The sequence below is a fragment of the Ischnura elegans genome, chromosome 6 (genome assembly GCF_921293095.1).
Source record: "Ischnura elegans chromosome 6, ioIscEleg1.1, whole genome shotgun sequence".
NCBI lineage: Eukaryota > Metazoa > Arthropoda > Insecta > Odonata > Coenagrionidae > Ischnura > Ischnura elegans.
In genome coordinates, this window is record NC_060251.1 from 10171067 (window position 1) to 10192402 (window position 21336).

Below are 21336 nucleotides of genomic sequence, written 5' to 3' on the forward strand. Positions count from 1 at the left end.
GTAGATGTAGATGTACAGCCATGCGAATTATGCGAAGCAGTTGTAAACTGGATAAGCGACTTTTTGCGTAAGTAAAAATTTGTTCTTTACAGAATTAGCTTTGATGTAGTTGAAGTAACATCAGGTGTCTTACAAGGTAGCGTAATCGCCCCCTTTTGTTCATTATATTTACAAATGACCTCCTATCCCGAATTAATAGTGATATACGATGCTGTCATCTAATGCGTGATCTTTTTGACTTCGAAATGCTATCATCAAATGAAGCAACGTTTATTTGTGGAGTTTTTATTTTTAAGTGTGGTGGCTAGAACGTGCGGGCTGTGAGCAAATACTCGGCGGTACATTTAACAAATTTTTTAATGAATTAGGCTGGTAACCGCTAGAGACACGGAGGCTGCGTGCTAGGCTTAAATTACTTGAGCAGTTAAGAAAATTTATCTTTCAGAGCGACACAGATTCTACCACTACCGACTGGAAGCAACTATCATCATTCTCAGGTGAAAATACAAATAGTGATAGGCCAGTTTTCCTGGTTGATTTTGGCACAAACTGCCTCTATGGTTGTATGTGTACGTACCCAAAAGATCAGAGCCTTAGACTCACTACCATTCAAATAGATATCTTCGAATGAATGGAGAATTAGCTTTCCAGAAGAGGATACCAAAGAACGCGCGCATTATGAATAGCAGGAAGAAAATCATAGCAATGGATATAAATTAAAATAGCGTTTTCAAAATAATGTATAAAATTATTTGAAAATGAGTCTTCATTGAATCTCATTATATGAGTCGAGCGTATTATTATTTTTGAACACCTTAAAAAACCAGCGAATGTGTTCACGTTTGTGCGTTGTGGTATTAGGACTCACATTGTTGTTATTTCTAACTCGCTAGGCGTGGCGATTCTGTGGCAAACTTACACACGATTTTTTAAAATTTCTGTCCGTACAGCCCTTGGTGATTTAAAAACATAGCCAACTCGCTGGGTCAAATACCTCTATTAAGTGCGACTTCATTCTTACTAATTATTTAAATTCTATCGAGTGACTTGAATTATTCCTCAGAGAATTATTGCACACGCCCCCGTGTAGTTCTAGCACGAGTACTACATCCCTTGTCGGTCGGCGGTTGTTGCTAGGCAGCAGTGCTCGGCGGTAGCCCAGTGCTAATCCCTCCCGATGTTCACCACCCCTTTCCTCAACCCTTTGCCTCATGCGGGCGGCTTGCATTCAGCTATATGCCTACGCGACTAGAATGCACCGGCGGCCGATAAGACCTTTGGGGAGTGTTCTTTTTTGTTCGAGCGCTTTTTCCCATCTCCTCCCTCAGTTTGCATTTCCCACAGTCTGCTTTGTTTCCCCATTGTCTGTGTGGCCGTGCTGTGGGCTCAGTTCCTCCTCATGCTTCCTCCACACGGAAAAAAAGTTTAGTTAGAACCATCGAATTCTGATGAAATTTATCAAACTTTTCGGTTCTTATGGAACATTGAAAAACGCGGTAACAATTACCAAACCAGTTTTATTAATTCTATCAAACTGGATTGGTAATTGTTACCGAACTGGGCACAGCAGTTCGATAAAAAATACTCAGATCAGAAGAGGGTCGAAGTTCAAGTTCAAAATACGTTTATTCACGAGCAAAACAGATACATAGAATTTGAAATAACAACAATAACAATAACAAAAGCTCGTGAAGCTGGTACAGGCTTGCGCCTCTTCGGCGTTACCGGGAAGGAATCACTGGTACGGGAGTGGTATTGGCCCGGCATTTGCCCTAAGGAGGTGGGAAACCCGTAAAACCACCGTCAGGCCACCACGGTACGATAAACTATATACAACAACCTCAAAAACAGTAGTCACCTACGTGCCAAGGTAAATTACGGTGGTAACTTAACAAATATATACTCTGGGGAAAGCTTTGTGCATTTATAGTGGGGAGCAAGAATGGCTGCATACGTGAGTGCGATTGTGCTTCGTGTTCCCGACTGGCCTTAGCATATAAGCTTTGAACATCTTCGGAAGTTGTGCGGGCGGTATAAGGAGGCGGGGTTGGGCGCAGCTGTGTAATAGGATCGTCTTGAAGGAGTGCGTGAGGAGGGGAAAGAGTTAAGAGGAGTCATCGCTCCCCTTGAGCCATATCCTTTCGTAATCTATTACCACATGGATTGGCATGAGAAAAAAATCCCTTGTACCGAGAATGGAACCACGTACCTTTGGCTTTCTGGGCTACGCGCAGACCACTATCCAATTTCCTTAATTGCCATTGCCATGGTACCGAGCCTCATTGTGACATATGTTAGACCAGGGGTGTTCAAAATACGACCCGCGGGCCGGATCCGGCCCGCGGAGGGCTTTCATCCGGCCCGCGCACTCGTTTCAAGTAGTGCGAGATTCTCGCTCGTTTAACTCAGTGAGACGCCGCTAGGATCATTGCAGCGCTGTACTGCACGTCAAACTCGCCTTCAACTGTTCGTAAATAAGAAGTACGCCTCCTGATACTTCATTAGACGTTGGTATCGAATACTTTAGTCATCTGCAAATTTGCTATCCGGTTCGCGGGGCGATTCGGAACTTGGAATGTGGCCCTCGTGGCCTAGTAAATTGGAGACCCCTGTGTTAGACCATCCGATGCGATCCATGGCATCGCGAGGGAGAAAGGACTTCAATGAAGCCACTACCGATGGGAGAGGCTAAAACGACTGCCGCGCATGGCGGTGACGTGAAATGCATAAGAAACATTCCGTGCTTTCCCGGCGAAGAGTTCTCGGGACTTAGTGAAGAGTTCTCGGGATCGCCACCGGGTAATTACTATCCAGCTGTGTGAACAGCAGTAAAATTTACATGAATTGCTTTTAGATAAGTTTCTTGTCCTTGCTAATCGTGTAAATTTCACCGCCATTCACGTGGCAAGTCTATTGTCCTTGTAAATCATGTAAATTTCACCGCCTTTCACGTGGTAAGTCTTAAATATTACATGATCTATTACTTTTTTAAACTAACGCTATTTCCAATCGATTTCCGGTAACGCGGAGTTGAAAATTTACTTGTCAGTGTTTTCCTGTATCATGCGCATGTAGAAATTTTACCTCCGATTTTTTCCTGGAGGATAATTTTCAACTTTGAGATATTATTAAATGTTCGAAAGGATATACCTTAAATACCGTGACATTTACGTGATGATGCCCGGAGTTTTAAGCCAGGAATATGTCGACAAAAAAACAAATGCAAACGGAAGACCTGAAGGACGCATTCTCCTCGTCTCCGATATATCTCCGTTGATTATTGACGTCTGCGATGGTGACTCCATCATGACAACGCGATTTAATGCAAATATTCAATCAAAACTTTTCGTAACTTTTGTTAATGATCACTTGTGACGACCTCACACGTTATAAAGGTAGAGAATTAGGGTTGATAACATTCAAATTTTTGCTGAAAACTCTTGAAACCCTTATTAAGAAGACGGAACAACCTAATCGGTCATATCTTGACACGTGGCATATCGTGGAAAAAATGACATTAGGAATCTGTCTGTTCTACAATCTATCTCTCTTATTTTATTTTCATGATCTGATCTTCCGTAGTATGTTGGCGGCCGTAAGGTATGGCTAACTTCGTTAGAAAAGACACTACTCTTGAATTTATCTTAAAGGTTTAGTCTATTTTTCAATCTACGGTCCGACAGAGATTCCCATCCGAGTTTATCTAAGAGGTCAGTTACACTAACAAGACTATCGTATCGACCTTTCACATACCTAGCAGCTCTTCTTTGCACGCGTTCTAACTCTGTTATTAAGCCTTTTTTATGAGGGTCCCAAACACTGGCAGCGTTTTCTAAATGGGGTCTACCGAGGGAAAAGTAGCTAATTTTTCTCACTTTGTCGTCGCACTTTCCTAATATTCTTTTAACAAAACCCACTTTACGATTAGCTTGACCCATTATTTCTCGAAAATATTTATTCCACGATAGATCATTATTGAGTCTAACCCCTAGATATTTCACGGATTCAACTGCCTTTAGTTGGGTGCTCCGAATGATATAGCTAAGGGAGTTATTCTTCTTCCAGAAATTCATTGCGAATTTAATGCTAACTGCCAGGCATCGAACCACGCTTGGATAGCAACAAGGTCATTAGTTAGTTCATCTATATCTTTGCTGGAACGGATTTCTCTGTAAAATACAGCGTCGTCTGCAAATAATCGTAAATTACTGTGATCTTCTTCGCCAATGTCGTTTATATAAAGAAGGAACAGCAGCCTATGACACTACCCTGAGGGATGCCCGAAGTGACTCTAACCTCGTTGGAGATCCAGGTGTTTTCTGCTGAGCTCCGTTCAGCATTTGTCTTTTCAGTACTATTGGGCTCTTCAGGCGATGATAATCTTCGGGTTGCTCTTCCTGATGAGACTTTTTACCTTCCTTTATCCTCCTGTGTTGAGGCTGATGACTCCTCAACTTTGAATTTTTTGCTCGGAGTATAGTCGCGGGAATCATATTGATTATCAGGTTCTTTCAAATACCAAACACGTTCTATAACATAGTTTTGGTTGGTTTAGGTTTCGAAGCATCTTGACCACGATTACCACTGAGCCAGCCTTCTGCTGTAAATTTTACGGTGGTAAGCCAGGCATATCCACGAGTCAATAGATATGAGTGAATGCAGAGTACCAGCGATTTGATTCTGAATTTCGAAGTTTAAGTCATCCACATCTTCGTTCTCAGCCGCCAAAATTGCTCGCTCACTCACCAATTGTGATTTTTGTGGTTACAAGTCATGTTCGGGAACACTTTATTAATGAGCTCATCTTTTGATGAAACTAAATAGCTAAAATTTCGAGGTATTGAAATGAATCTGGTCGATAATCGACAGGAACACGGCCAGTTCAGATAGACAGCGATTGCTTAGAGATTTGTGTGCACACACTGTAGTAATGTGTATGTTGACGACTCACTTCTAGCTGGCGTTGCTCGAATTAAATGGTTTTTAAATTTTTTGGATAGTTTTAATGTTTTTTAACCTCTAAAATGTTTTAAATATTGTTATGAAGCTAACAAAAGCCCTTAAATTGGTACAAACAAAAGAAATCATCTAGTTTAGTGTTACGTGACACCTATTTAGCGTTACCAACTTCAAAAAACATACGCCTAAGATCAAGATGAATTTTTTCGGGATCTTTTACTATTTTTGTATGTTTATTCTGTTATCCGCGGTTGAGATGAATCCGAATAACCAAACACCATTAAAATCGGCACAGCCGTTCTCGAGTTGTAAATGGTGTAAATGGTCAGTTAGCATGTAAACTTGATAATTCAGAAATTTGTGACCTAATGGGTCTATTTTTGTTTCTATCGTCACCATGATGCGCTTATACTCTTGGTACAATTTTTTTCTGGTCAAGATTTTTTCACCATGTCACTCACTTTTTCATTTCTCAAGAAATCAAAGCATAACACGTTGCTACTAAGTCTCTAGCGGATACTAGTCTAGTGATGAAGGATGGGTTCAGGACATAGTTATGGATAGATCGTTGGCTTCCAACCCTTTGGGCCCGGGCCCAAATGCCCCCTCCTAATGCCATAGCAACTATACGAAATAAGTGAAGTGGGGGGAGAAAGAAGGGTGTTTGGCGTTGGGGAAGTTGAAGGAAGGCTGACAGTGCGGGATCGCGTGTTTTCTGAGTTGGGAGGAGTGCATTGTGGGTGGAAGGCTTCAAATGGAAGAGGAACCGTAAAACGCGGAGGTGTGGAAGGAGGAATGGAAGAGGAAGGGGTGGGGGTAATGACGAGAGCGAGAAAGGGAGAGAACAATGGATTCGGTTGCTAGGCGAAGTCCGCGCGAGGCGTTGGGGTGTTCCATGGTGGGCGGATTAGGAGTGGGGGGATTGGGGGAAGGGGTTAGGGAAGGTTATGGGGGACGATGGAGGGACGATGGAGGAGCCTTCAAGGGTACCTAAGTGTTTAATCGACTTCGTTGCTCGGAGGGAGATGCATTCGAACAGTAGATAAAAAAAAGCCTTGACATCAGCCGTAAGGTCGTTTATGCTCTATGACGGCGTCCATGGAAAAAATTGCACGAAAACTGCCTAAATTGTCCCATAAGATACTGGGAGTTTTGTCATTTTTATATTACCCTGAAATTTTCGAAGGTGCAGTGTTGTAGTTAATTGTTTTGTGCACTTTTCTTCCATGGTTTGTCACCCGAATGTGAGAAATATGGAAGAGTACATCTTGGGATGAATAGTCACAGGGATGCAGTAATTGGTTGGAGAATAGAAGATCCTCGGAAAAGTCATCGAGGGATCTTTGGAAATGCTCAAATCAAATAAAAGACAGAGTTTGGTTGACAGTTTGCTGATGCATCTTAAGAATAATGACAAACGGCGTCCAGGACGCATTAATTTTGGTTATTAACGAACGCTCAAAAGCCATGGAGCTCATATTTCGTCGTGTGCTTAGTTTGATTTTTTATCATTATTTTAAACCGCCATTTAGTTGATTGATATATTTTGATGAATATTATTTGGTGAACAATAAGGTAGTTTCCTTCATCAAAGAAAACGAAAGGCATTAACGGCGATTCGTTACCCAACATTAGTATTCGTAACAAGCAAATTATTTGGTTTTACAAATCCCAGTTTAGACGAATGGCAATGGTCAATATTTCCCTCAAACTCCAAATGTCAGCTAGAGGAAATGACTTAAATACAGCGTAGTCCACGCTCAAGACATATAATGCTTATTTGTGGATGTTTTTCTTAACCATCATGTTGATACTTCTCTTGCATTGTAATATACTAATTTGAATTACTTTGCTGTGTAAGTATCGATAAGTATGTTTCGTGCAGTCCCTTTCTATTTTTGGTCGTACGAGAATATAGAGATTATTGTCTCGGTAAAATCTCGGTATTTTTGCTAAGTTTATCGGTTTTGACGTATTTTACCGGTTAAGGCAGTCGTACCAGCAGCGCTTAATGAAGCTTTCCGGCCGATAACCCCTCCTTAATTTAACTTCCCTCTCCTATTCACTACAAGTCCTATATATTTTCAAACTTAGTGTCAATTCGCTGCATCTGTCATCCGTTACCTAGAGTTTTGGCCAATGAAGAATACGAATATTATGATCCTCTTGCCGACTCGTCGAAATTTTATTTCAATCACAATGAATTGTGATTTGTTTAAAATTTACTATTTCTACAGACTATGGACAACTCTTTCGGACTGTCAGTTTTAAATAAAACTTGAGACTACTGATAAGTATGTCACAACAGTTTGAACATCCATCATGATTTAGAAATTTCTTATATCCATGCTTGTTTCCCACACCCCTAACTGCCCAAAATTTCTAGACCTGCAAACCACTTAAAATATGAGAAAAAGTGAAATATGTGTGATAACTATCATCATTTACCAATCTAAAATCCTCAGTTCCGTGATAGTTCGTTATTGTGCTTTCAGTCGGCCACGTTTCTGTTACTAGGAGTACGTCTGGTGGGTCATCAGTCCTTGCCTATCACAAAATCGCAGTAGCTTTTAGGGAGATACATTATGCGTGGATGTAATTTAAGGGTGCATATCCTTGATGGTATCGGTGGTAATGGCACAGCTCTTACGCCTGCTCGTAGTAATGGAGGAAGTTGAGAATGTCGGGTACCCGATGAGGGCTTTTCTCTCAAGACGTGAAGCGTTGAATGGTTCGGACTTTGATCCAGAGTAACGAGGGACCCTTTTTACGCATTCCCTGAGTGCGTTCGGGGAGTGGAAGGACCTCAGGGTTAAGGGAGTGAGGGTTAGGAATCGAGCGATTATTTAAATTGGTTCGTATTGTTGCCGGCACTCCCCCCATCCCCCCCTCTCCCAATTCTTCCCCTCACTTAAACAGCCGACCACCGGAGCTCCTGTCGTGCCCATGGCTGGGAACCAGACCCTCGTCGGGACACTTCAAAGACTTTTTTCTCAGTCGGTCATTTCCCTCGGTCTGACTGACCAAGTGGCTAATCATATATGAACTATCTGAAGCTAAAGCTAGGATTCCGCGCTGCGAACTGAATTAACCAATGATGAAATCTGCGTGATTCATCAAAAAGTGATGTGAATGCTTGAATTAGGCTGGAAGCCGTTAGGGACAAGTTGCCTACGATCTAGGGTCATATTGTTAAGGCAATTAAGAACATATTTCTATCAGAGTGACACGGAAACGCTGTCTTCAATCCTCAATATCATAGCGATAAGATTAGAGAGACATGTACAGGCACTCTTGTTCTATAGAACAATGAGGGACTTATGCCACATTCACATTACGATTGTTCCAGCAATTGTTGGAACTACCGTGCATTCACACGACGATGGTTAAAACCTGTGCTGCCCTCTAGGGCTGACATCTAAAGTGAACGAGAAATTGACGGTTAGCAAAGCTGTCGAGGTACGCAGGGACAATAAAACTTTCTTCAACGTGTATTTACCGAATAATTTTTCTTCCGCCCATATTCTTCCTTCCTAGGACAAATCCATGAAAAAATAGAGCGAAGAGAACTGCATGAACTTTTCGTCTTTCTCTTGTCGCTTCTTTTTCCGGTCTCCCAGCGCCTAACCATCGTAAAGTGGCACCGTTCGGAACTACGTGAACTATTGTCAGGACATGCATTCACACGGCTAGTTCGGCCAACTATCGTTAGGACGATCGCTCGGACAATCGTAATGTGAACGAGGCATTATAAATATTGGGTGGGCCTCAGTTGCCAAATATGTCCAACGTATACTTTCTTGTCATTTCTGTTATAAGCGAATTGTGTTCTATCACCCGCCACCACACGCCCATTGAGCGGCTTGCAGTGGGGTAGTATGCAGATGAAGATGTGTGGGAACCAACCCTTCGCTCGGACGGAATCGTCAAAGCCTTTTCTGTGTTGGTCATATTCCTCGCCCTTTCTGACCATCGACGCATCAACAAGGCCTTTGGGGGTTCCTTCATCCGACCCCCCAGTCCGAACTGGGGCTGGACCACGCCCCCTTTCGGGGCAGGCAGAGGTCACCGCACTGGTCACTTCCCTCTCGCAGCGGGAGGTCAAATTAAAACTGCCCAATTTCGTTCCCTGTGTCCCCCGCTGTGCAGACTGCCCCCCACCACCCTCCACGCTTTTATTAGAGCTCTGTCCCTTCGTCCTAATACAAATGGACTCCTCCCTCATCCACCCTTGTCTTGTAGTTTCCTCGTTTTCCCATTTCCTGTCTTCTCAAGCCATGTGCAGTCCGTTTGGTCCATGCGCGGACGTCGGTTTTCAGCATGAAGAAATACCATCACGCGGAGGTGTACTTAAAAATTGTCATTTTATATTTTTGCTAGGGACTTGACTCTATTCATAGTCTACGTTGTCTATTCATAGTCTACGTCTAGTCATTACTTGCCCCGAAGACTTTGTCTTTCTGCTTGATCCTTTTTACACTTTTCTGGTAAATGGTAAAAGAATAGAGTTGGAATGCAGAAAAATATTTTCAGTGGAACACTAATGAGTACAGTAGGAATATTGAGAAATCCTGGAGGAATACCCATGAATTCGAAAAATAATCCACTTTTATTATACAATTCCAATATTATTCAAGTAATACCACTGTTCCTGAATCTCAGAAGGGGTAGTCTTGAGATCCAAGAAGTGGAGAATGCAGATAATAGTATAGGAATGCTGTTTCCGTTTACCACTGGGACTGAAAAATATTTATATGATCCACACAATTTTATTATTAGCGGATGAAGATTTCGAATAATTATGTCATTGTCAGGGTCCTCATAAAATCTAATTTTTTCTCGAAACCTAGGTGAATTAATGTTAAAATTCTGTGGACCATATAATCTTTTTTCTGCTATAATGACACCTACCTATTACCCGGTTCCACGAAATATCGCCACCTACTCTTATGTTCTCCATATACAATTTTCCTAATGATAGAAAGAATTTTGTTCTTACTGAAAACGCTTGCATGTACATTTCAGTTCTTCTAGCAGCCGTTGCCAATTTGATATTATTATTAACGTATTTGCGGATGATGAAGACCATTACTTAAGTGCCTCTACTTTGTGTTGAAAAATATCTAGCGACGATATAAATGTATCCTTTACGCTTTACCGTCAGCATGGAACTTCAACCCCGTGCATTGCCGCAGAAAATGTTGGTTTATTTTGGTGTGGAATACATTGAATGCGCATATATTGTTTTATCTTCGTAAATCTGCAAGATACGATAGTTATTTTGCGCAATCACATCTTCTAAAAATTTTTTTGAGTTGAAACTATGGGTCGTCATTGGGCTTACCCGAGACCACATGACATATAACGAGATCTAATTTTTATTTTATATTGCTATCCGTTGTATTGGCAGGTCGACTGCAATCGTGATTTTATCGATGCCGTTGTAACATAAATTTATTGCACTGAGTCGTCAGTAGGTGCGAATGTATGCAATTTATGGTATAACTGTGGGTGATACGACGGGCCCTATCATTTTCGCATTCAGGAGGTTGAAGAATAGAAAATAGAACCTGCACCTTACATAAAAAAACTTTTTGACCCTCTAATTTTCTGAATAATTGTAATAGACAGTAAGACTAGAACTCGAAATTTCCTGTTGATATAAGGAGATTCAAATTCTTGGTTTGGTTACTTTTTGTGCAAAATTAATCCCCCCTTTGAACTTTGAATCCCCCCTTTGAAATACTTTGAATCGAGTTTTTTATTGCTCCGCGAGGGTGGATTACTCGCTCGCCAAATCTCCATACAAACGACCAGAAGGGGAGATCTCGCACATTAAACTTTTTTATCTCGAGGCCAAATGGGTGCGTGGGATTTTCGTTAATGGCCGAGGTGCAGGGTCTTATGCAGCATCCATTGATCGCCCATTTCGCATCAGTTACGCCCCCTTCAAGTCGCACCATTATCACATCAACTCCATCGGGGATTCTGTACGCCACACGTGTGTGTGTTTCCTCCCGTGAAATTTTGTGTGCGTATGGTTACGAAATGAGTGCACGGTGTTGCGATGCTATTGCCAAAGTTGACTTCCTACAACCCCTACTTATGCATCTATATCCGCAAAATATTCTACAAGCCACCTTAAGGACGTTAGGTAAGATCCTAAGTACCAACAGGCATAATGCAATATGCACGCCATATGGTTATCAAAAATGCGTTCATAAAGTAAAAATAAGACTATATGTCCCACTGAATATCACTTCACGCAACTTATAAGACTGTAACACTACGTCTATTTCTACGTATAGTTTTAAATAATACCCTTTTAGCCACCTCCAGAGCGTTTGGCCGGGGATTTGCATAGGGAACCACATTTCTAGCAAGAATTTCATTTAGATAGAAAGATAAATACTGCCAGAGTTTTAATGATAAAAATTTTAGTCCAACTATGAAAGAATAGAATACAACAAAGTTTCACCGCGAAAAGTAAAGGCATAACAATACTCAGTAATGATAAGATAAGAAAAATGCGGGAGAAAGAACATCATCTCTAATGGACACAAACAATCCTTGATTGTTCGAGGAAAGATCGTCATCAAAAATCTCTCTGCAGTCTATTTATTTTATCTTCCTCTCGTGATCACGTGTGCCATAGTACATCGGAAAGCGAAGGATGATTTTTCATATAATCTCATAGAAACTCTCTCCGAATTGGAAAAGTTAATTCAGCCTGTGTTTTGTTCTCCGTTCGTGCAAATATTCCGAGCCCAACTCGTCTAACATATTGTAAACGCTGCCCTTTTTTTCTTAGTTAGCAACTCATCACGAATATGGCCGCCCCGCGCTGTACTCTATTAAACCTGAATCACACGATCATTTCTTTTCGTCGCGAAAGTGATCACTATCGCGATCACTTTTCCCGTCGCGAAAAGCGATCGCTGTACTGATCATTTTTCTGAATCACACGGTCACTCCCGCCGTCGCTTTTCGTATCATTTCCGATATCACAGCTCGTTGTCATGGGACCCGCATCACGAAAATATATAGCGTGTTTGTTTATCTATGTCGTTCCCACAATTGTCAAACGCTGCGCTGCAATCGCACCATACGTTCATGCGTTCCGATTGGCTGATATATGGGGTTTTAGGGACGGTTTTAGCGACGGAAAAAGCGACCGGACGAGTGATGAAAAATAGCGATGTGAATCCTCATCGCGATCGCGAAAAACAATTGCCGGCGACGATCATTTGCGAGTTATCACTCTAGTGATCGCGATAGTGATCACTTTCGCGACGAAAAAAAATGATCGTGTGATTCAGGATTTAGTTCCAGCTATCAGTGCCACCTCCCGAGGGTCCCATTTGCTTGTGATAGATGTTCGGTTCCTCCCGTGGATTGTCGGGTGCTTACAATTCCAATCTCTCTCCCCGCTCTGATCCCAAAGTGGGGTCCAGTTGCGCAATGAGAGCATGCCGTGAATGGCTTGCAATCGGAGGGATGCATATGAAGGGTGGCGCGCCATATGCAATGAGTGGGGAGTCGCATCATTGAACGATGGCGTAAGAGCACATTGCACTTAATGACGCCATCAGATAGGGTGACGTCACCTGGACTCATTGGCTTCGTCAATCTACTTGCTCAATGGGCCGCATCAGTCCTCAACGATCGGACGCATTTAGCCTTTTCGTTGAGTGCGACTTGTCTAACACAGGGGTCTCCAAAATACGGCCCGCGGAGGGCTTTCATCCGGCCCGCGCACTCGTTTCAAGTAGCGCGCGATTCTCGCTCCTTTAACTCTGTGAGACACCGCTAGGAGCATTGCAGTGCTGTACTGCACGCCAAAGTCGCCTTCAATTGTTCGTAAATAAGAAATACGCTACCGGATGCTTCGGTAGACGTTGGTATCGAGTACTTCAGTCATCGGCAAATTTGCTATCCGGCCCGTGGGACGATTCGGAAGTTGGAATGTGGCCCTCGTGGCGTAGTAAATTGGAGACCCCTGTTCAAACATATTTGAAACGCTGCCCTTTTTCTCTTAGTAAGAAACTCATCACGAATTTAATTTATCGTCCCTCTCAGACCTGAGAACATACTGGGTTCAAATATTATTTTCTGCGTCTCGCTCTCAAAGAGTCATAATTGCTCTGGCAATCAATGCCTTTGACTCTTTGGCGGCTCCCAGCTCTATTTGCATAAGATCTGTTGAATGCTTTCTGTACCCTATGCAACGTGAAAATTTCAAGTGATACTTAAAGCACTAAACAATTTATAAACAATGAAAAAAACGGTAGAGCGGTGTGAGTGATGCGTCCTCTTAAAAATCGACGTTCATGTCACACCCTGCAAGCCAATCTAACAGCAACGAGGAGTTTGGCGGGGGATGAATGCCTACATTTTATACTTAGCTACATGAATACATTCCCTACATTTTTCATCGTTTAAGATTTAAGACAATATGTAGTAGAAAACGCTTTCAATATGGTTTTCGTGTTTCCTCTTCACCTTCGAGATCTGCAATCGAATTCGTGACCCATGTCTCCTTCGCTTCATGGTGAAGGTGAAAGAGATGAGCTATTCTTATTAAGAGTTATTCTTTGTCACAGTCTTACCATAGACTTTGTATGGAAGTAGATGGAGCTTTCTGGAGCGGTTAGTTGCACCACGAGGTGGTTAGCAGATAAGAGGTGTCGCATGTGCAAAATTTTGTATTGGAATGAGGTTCTAAGTTAAAAGGTCGTGCTTTCACGGACAAACTCACACGCTAAAACTATCGTGTTTTCTCTCTATTTCACATATGCCTTAAAGATTCGTGCAAAACGGGTGCGGTTCTCTTATTTTCCGTTCTTCAGATGCGCGAGTGGTTCGCACCACCTCCCCTTCCGCATGCATTTCTCCCCTCCACATAGTATCCACCCCTTCCACTGCTCCCGTTAATTGAGAGGGGTCGACGATCGGTCGAGTGAGAGCAGATGCAGAGGCCGCTGGCGAATACGATCTCCTCCATCACCTCCTCTATGCACGCGCACGATTCTATCTCAGTCCATATCATCGTAATGGAGGCACGGCTACTATGTAGACGTGTATATGTAACAAGCATTAAACAATTCTCCTTGCAGAATTACCAGCGATGGAAGAATCAAGGTTAGTATCAGCAGAAGAATGACCCTGACATAATAAAACATTCCATAAAAAGATGGCTCGGCATGAGGCAAGGAACTATAACAGGAAATTTGTGAATAAAAGTCAGGAAGCAATTCATCAGAGCGTACATCTATACTATGTTCGATGGCAATGGAGGATTGGTGATGAAGAATACAAAGAAATAAAGATAGAAAATAATTCAGTGTAGATAAACGTCTTAATATTGTTAACCAGTGATGAAGATGATGATAGGCCATGATTTCTACGAGTGAACTCATTGCATATAGCCTATAAAACCTTACTATATGTTTTCCTTCGTAATTACGCAGCGGAACTAGCAATTGCAATTAAAAACAAATTCTGGCACTAATGTTATCGTTTCTAAGTCATACATTAATTATTATATGCATGAAAAATACATTATTCTGACGAATTTAACTTCAACTGACTTCAATCCCATTCATATTAAAACGAATTGACTAACAATAAGTAACGTTGAAAGTAGAAATTCAATTTTCCTTAGCACAAGAAAAACGGTCAATTTTCCAATAAAATTAATCAAATGTCATTTTAATTTTTGTACATAGCTAATTCACTGATTAGTCTCTAACGAATTCACATCTACTAAAGTGTGAACTACTTAATCATTTAACGGAAAATAAAGCATAACATTTTTTTACTCAAATTGTGGTGATATTATCGTATCAAACTCCTGTGAATTAGTTTCCGTGTTCTCTTCCATGGTACACACGCAATCCAAGCATATGGTACCAATCATCATATGCATGAGGCTAAAACTCTTGTTTCTATTATTCGTTCCTCTCATTTAATTTATTTTACATTCTCATTAAATGCCAGTATTAAAAATCGCGTAAGATTTTTTCGGTGAATTTAATGCTAAAGCATTTCTCTGGTTTTGCGTTAGGTAATGTTTTGTGATTACGCCGACGTTTCAGTATAAATTCTGGCAGAGCAGAGAGAGCTCTCCTCACGGTGAAAGACAAATCAAAACGTCGTCCTTCTTACAAAAATATCACTCGGAGCGAAGGCCAACAAACGTTACTGATTCCTAAAATGTATTTTAAACCACCCAAATCCAAAGTACAGCTTCAAAATTTGAGGGTTAACATTTATTTATTTTACTGAGTATTGATTAGTGTTCTATCTACCATTGGATTGATATAGCTGCTGTGCATACTTAGGGATAAGGATGACGGTGACGTTGAATGCATTGGAACATTTTCGCATACAATTAAAACAGATTGATCATTTTCTTATAAGTGTCTTTCTTGGTGTTACCTTCCATTTCATTACTTTCCCAGTTATTATTTATTTGGAATATTTCTTATCGCATGAGAATTGACGGTCTGGCATCTTTATCAAAGCTGCACAGTGAGTAATTTCATGATCAGAGATCGCCATACCTTACTTTTCCAATCGAAATTTGAACAAATTCGACTAGTCGGAGATAAAAAAAATTTAATTCGAAGATTTTGGTTCGTGCTGGTCCCTTGAAGGGTGATTCTATCTCGAGATAAGAGAATAATAGTTCATCGATTGATGCTTGTTATAGGTGGTTTGAGGAAGAAAAGTTCACTTCCATACTGATTGATGATCTTGGTGGAACATTCCTGCATTCTGCCTTCCCTATATGAAGTTGTCCACGAATTATCTCCTATTCTTCGGCACCTGATGAGGCCTGAATGACCGGCGATATCAGGTACACTCTTCTTTTGATCGCCTTTAAAGCTATTATTTTGGAGAATTAAGTTTCGTTGCTTCATGGACGGCAGACTTGTAGGTTAGTTTAGGCAAGTATTGCTTGCATTGAGGGCAAAAGATGGGCGAGGGAAAATTGACTCTCAGCATTGGCCTTATGACTTCATTGAATTGGCCTAAAGCCAACTCTGTATGGACCTTTTTATAGAATAGGTACCAGTTTCATCTTAAAACCAGTCCTACTAGTAGTGAGTCTAGTTCTCTCATGGAAATACTCTGGCACGATATGTCTAATATTTACGTCGCCAGCAAAATCAGTGACAGGAGAAAAGGATTTTACTCGCATTTTTGAAATGAATGGAAATCTAATGATAATTTTTTTAAAGAAGTAATTTTAGCGGCAGATAGTGAGTAGAAATTTTCAAATTCCAGTTTCTTTTTGGCTAAATCTTTGAAGGCTCAAATCAATGCGATTTGATTTAGCCATATACATCTATACACGATCGTTGTCAATTTGTGGGAATTTTAAAACTTCCTTCTGTTTGTAAAGTTGTGGCGTTACGTCTTTAAATCTTCCAGATTCTGAACATAAGCGCCAGACACAGGGAACTCCGATCGTCTGTCACTAGCTGGATGAGGGAAAGACTCCACAAAAAAGAATAATCAGCACTCAAAGAAACAATTGTCATAAAATTACGAGTCATTTTCAATCAATATCTATGATAAGTAGACAAATCCATTGCGAGAAAAACCTTAGCGCGAAAAGTCCTTAGCGGGAGAATTTGTGCGGATAAGTTCGGAGGAATTTCTGGGGGGCACCAGAAATATTATGGGGAGGGGGTTCACTAAAAGTGCCACAAAGTGCGAAAACCACACAGAGGAAAAATCATTTGTTTTAATCGGCACAAGATCTCGTGTCCGGCCCGAATTTGTGACAGGTATTCTAATATACTGTAAAGAAATTTTCTTTTTGCTGTGGATTTTTTTGCAAATGTAGGTACTCGTATAAATGTACTTGTGGGTGAAGCCGTGAAGGTAAGACACTGGGCTAATCCGCAGTGTTTTCCTTGGATTAATTATGGATGAAATACGCCAGTGGGAAACCGGCATTTTGAGTTTCATTAAACTCAGGTCATTATTTACCTATTGAGTTTATAACTTTTACAGCGACGAGATATCTTAGACTTTGCGTCCAGCTTCTTCTAATCTCTGCTCGAGTTGTCTGCACAATCAAGTAAAAATTGGAAGTTGGGAGTACATGCTGAAACTTATTCCCCCTTCCATTTCGAAGAAAATACCCGTAAGCCGCCATTGACGGACGGATTGTTACGCGCAATATATTTCTGTCTTCTCCATTCTTCGCCACACCCGAATCTTGTATGCCTCGAGTCTTCTCTCGCCCTCCTTCCTGAGTATCCACGTTTCTCCACGTGTCCACGTTTGTCCAAGAGAAGGTGAAGTGGACGGAGAGGATGAGGAACGACGAAGTGCTGGACATGGTAGGTGAGCAGAGACAGCTTTTAGATGATATACGGAGGAGACAGGAGGTTTGGATGGAGCGAGTACTTAGCGGGGATGGGATGTTGAAAACAGTGTTAGAGGGAAGAATGTAAGGTAAACAAGGGAGGGGAAGGAATAGGATTTTTAGATAGAATGAAAGGGAGTAGATCTTATTGTGCATTGAAAAGGGAAGTGCATGATGAAAGGGGAGGCTCCCGGAATTCAACTTAAGCACTCCATGGAAACCTACCTTAATCGGTGGAATACTTTATTAATAATATTTCTATATTTGTCGATAAACTGACTTATTTGCATATTAATTTTGCATCTTATTTTTAAAATTACTTTGCATCCTCGCTCGGGAGTGCGGAAAAGTCACTTGTTCATACTCTACCCTTTCATCTTTCTTTCGTTTTCCTCATCCAACTCGCCCTATCCATCCAGTGGACTCCTTTTCTCTTTTCGTCTTCTCCACCCTTGCTTCTCCTCACAGCCGAGAGCCTCCCTCTTCTCTGCCCCCTGTTCTTGTTTGCTCGCGATGGTGTTCGAGGGAACTACTGTCTGTCCTGCTTGCACATCCCTTCCCATCTCCATCTTTTTTCTCGTTCTTCGGTGGAACCGGTTGTTCGAGGCGTGGATCTTCCTCCGCGGATCTTCCGATCCGAGGTCTATCTGCCGTCGGATCTCTTCGTGACCTGCAGTCGTCGTCTCCAGTCCAAATGAATGAATGCCAGTTATCGCTACTCTCGCCACCTCCTTCTGATGCTTCTCAACTGGACGAGATTAATTTTTCCGTGTTCGTGCCACCTGATACGGTAATAGGGTAGTTTCCTTCATCAAAGAAAACAAGAGGCATTGATTGCGATTCGATACACACACTTAGCGTGTTCATAATATACACATTATTTGGTTTTAGAAATCCCAGTTTAGACGAATGGCAATGGTTAATTTTAACCTCATTTGAAAAAGGCCAGATTGGCGCCCCTGCGATGCCACTCCATGTGACGTCACAGGGACATAGTTTCTATACGAGTAGATAGGACTTTTACATCGTCTGAGATTACCAATGCATGCATGAGGCACAGAGCTCAGGGAAACATCTCTTAATAATCACCTATTAAAACTGCCTAAAGTCGGAAAGTTCTCTTCGTTTGATTAGGAATTAACAATCCTTATTTAAGGCAAGCGCTACCAGCTAGCAGGGTACTCTGCTACCTGCTAGCAGCCTACATCCCAGTGGCATACATATCCTCGCCCCAAGGTCACCTCACACGGTGGCAGCGGGAACCAGAAAGACGTCACATTGGCTTTTCCCAGCATTCATACTTAGCCGTCGCGTTTTCGAGCGCTTGAAAATTTTCGCTTTTCATTTAATCGTGAAAAATAGATATCGTTATTTTAAAATCTAAAAGCGTGAAATATGTACTCTAGGAGAAATAATCTTTCGATGTACGCATTAAAAAAATGATAGGAAGCTACCCTATTGATTGTGCATTGAGCGCAGGATACCTATGTCGCATATACTGACGATCCACTGTATGTTGTACGCATGCACTATATATTCATGTGCCATGGATTTCGTACCAATTTCATGCATCGATCACGATTTCCGTTTTATTATCAGTGAATTATTTATTAATCATTGGCAAGTTTTCTTATGAATGTGCATGTATATTTTGCTAGTATGCGTAATATTTATGCGACCGTGCGGTGTGCATGTGGCGGTACTGTTGCATGCTGGATGATGGTGATTTGTCACCCACTGCCAAACACCCTAGAGGTGGCTCGCAGGGTGTTATGTAGATGTGTTACGCGAATTTAGGAATAAGATACTCAATATAGTAATCTTTCTCTGCACTATTGATTTATGGGGCATTTTAGTATTAAACGAATTTGTGTGTTTTGTATCTTGACAAATGTTATAATTATTTTTTTCTGTTATTTTGGGTATTTCTAGCTACAATTATTTAAGGGGGCAATATATTTTTACCTCTCTTCTTTTCCTGCTTAATTCTCTATAGTTGTATCGTATTCCCGGAAGAGTATATATTTCCCAAAAGTTTACATAAAATATTCTTGATTTTCCGCATTACCTTGTTTTCCATAACTTTATGCCCTTTTAGCTTTTGCATATTTGCTCGCCTTCGCGTATTTTCGGATCAGCCGTGATTGAAACCATGCAAATGTCCAATGAGCTATCGCTTTCACCATTTCCACCTAACATTTTCCGCTCAAACTGTCGTAGCTACTCCGATAAAGAATACTTCTGCGACTGTAAACGGCTCGATAGGCTGCCAGCCCGTATTCATTTTTTATTAATTGCCTTCCCGGCTTTCAACTAAGCTCCAATGGCTTAGAAACCTGTCCATCATCCCATCCAGATGTGGGATTAGTCACAAAAATCCTACCATCTCGCGGCATAATTGCTTTGCAGTGAGCACAGCTTTTCTCTCCTCGTATTTCTTTCTCCCTCATGCCTCGAGTCGTAAAAAAAGAGATGACTTTTTCAACGCATAAATCCCAGCTTTCCCCCACCTACTTCCAGGTGCGTACACGAAGCTGGGTCGAGTGTTTTACATCGGCCATTGTTGTCCCGGCTGAGGACCACCGTTTGCTTCTTTTAATGCCCTTCATAGAAGATAAAATTCCTCCGTCGCATAACCAACCACCCTTCCTAATTCCCCTCCTTCTCTGTGTCGACGATGGCGCGATCCCGTCAAAGGATCCAAGCCGGATGGCTGGTTTTGTGGACGTGCGGTTCGTAGACGTACTTGACCCAACCTTTTTTTCCGATATCGTCACAGTGGAAAGGGCGGTTCGCGTTCGATCCCCTCCCTTCGGTGTTTTCACAAAAGCACGGCTTGGTCACATAAAGGGGGTTTGTATTTCCTCCAGGTCGTAAAGAATCATTACGGCAGCCTTTTAAAAATCCCATCCTTTACTATTTTTTTCAAAGGGATTGGGTGGTCTTCATGTTTCCACCGCAGCAACCTTTCTTGCAACGAGTAGCACTCCCCTCTTCATCCTAGATTTCATGCTCAATATATTTTTTCGGCCATTTAAAGATTTACCATTGTGCTACCTATCTCTTAGCTTCCCGTATCGTAATGGAGCTTATAAGTCAGTGATATTATATGGAGTGAGCGGTTAAAAAAATGGACCGTGGAGCATAGATAGGGGTCTATGACAATGCTGCATCCCTTTCGATGGTATTGTAATATTTTTCGTGCCCTGGGATGCTAGGCCGATTGCATTTTCTTCTTCCAAGACGCCTTGCATGGGAAATCCTTCATTTTGGGTCCGGCCATCATTCTTTTCCTCATAAACAGACTCCGTATCCTCGTTAAACGATTCCTAGTTTTCCGTTGCGGCACGCTGGGCAGATTTAGGATGTATACTATCCTGAGATTTCAATTGCATGATAGAGAGTGGAAACTGAGGGGTCACGTGACCTTTTCTCGAACGACGAGTGAATTTGGTATGCACGAGTAGTCAGGGGAGTGAGCTCTTACGTACAAAAATTCGCTCCCTCACTCAAACCTCGGTGAAAGCCTATGTTTTGGAGTACGAGTAAATGGAGTAAACATGTTACCATCGCAGCAAAAAAAAGATAGAACTGTAAGCATTTGTATGATATTCTGCCGAAGCTCCAGAGGGTCGTATCATATATCGTTTTACTCCATGTTTATTCGACTACAACAATGAATAATTATTAGAGATACGTGAAAATCGCACTTTCATTTTTATTTTGTCGCACTTTCAATAACAGTTTATCGCATTTTGTAGCGTTTTTTTTAATTTTCATATTGAGGTAGGTGACGATAAAATTTAATGAAACACAGTCATATGACAAAATAATGAATATTTTAAATAATTATGTTGTAGAAAAATAATAAATTATGGAATAAGACATGTAGTGGCGGAGGTGTAGCTGGCCCGCGCCCACTTGTAGTTCACGGCCTCGTAGAGTCCCAGCCAACTAGCAGGTGGCCAGTCGCTCACATGCTTTAAGCGGGG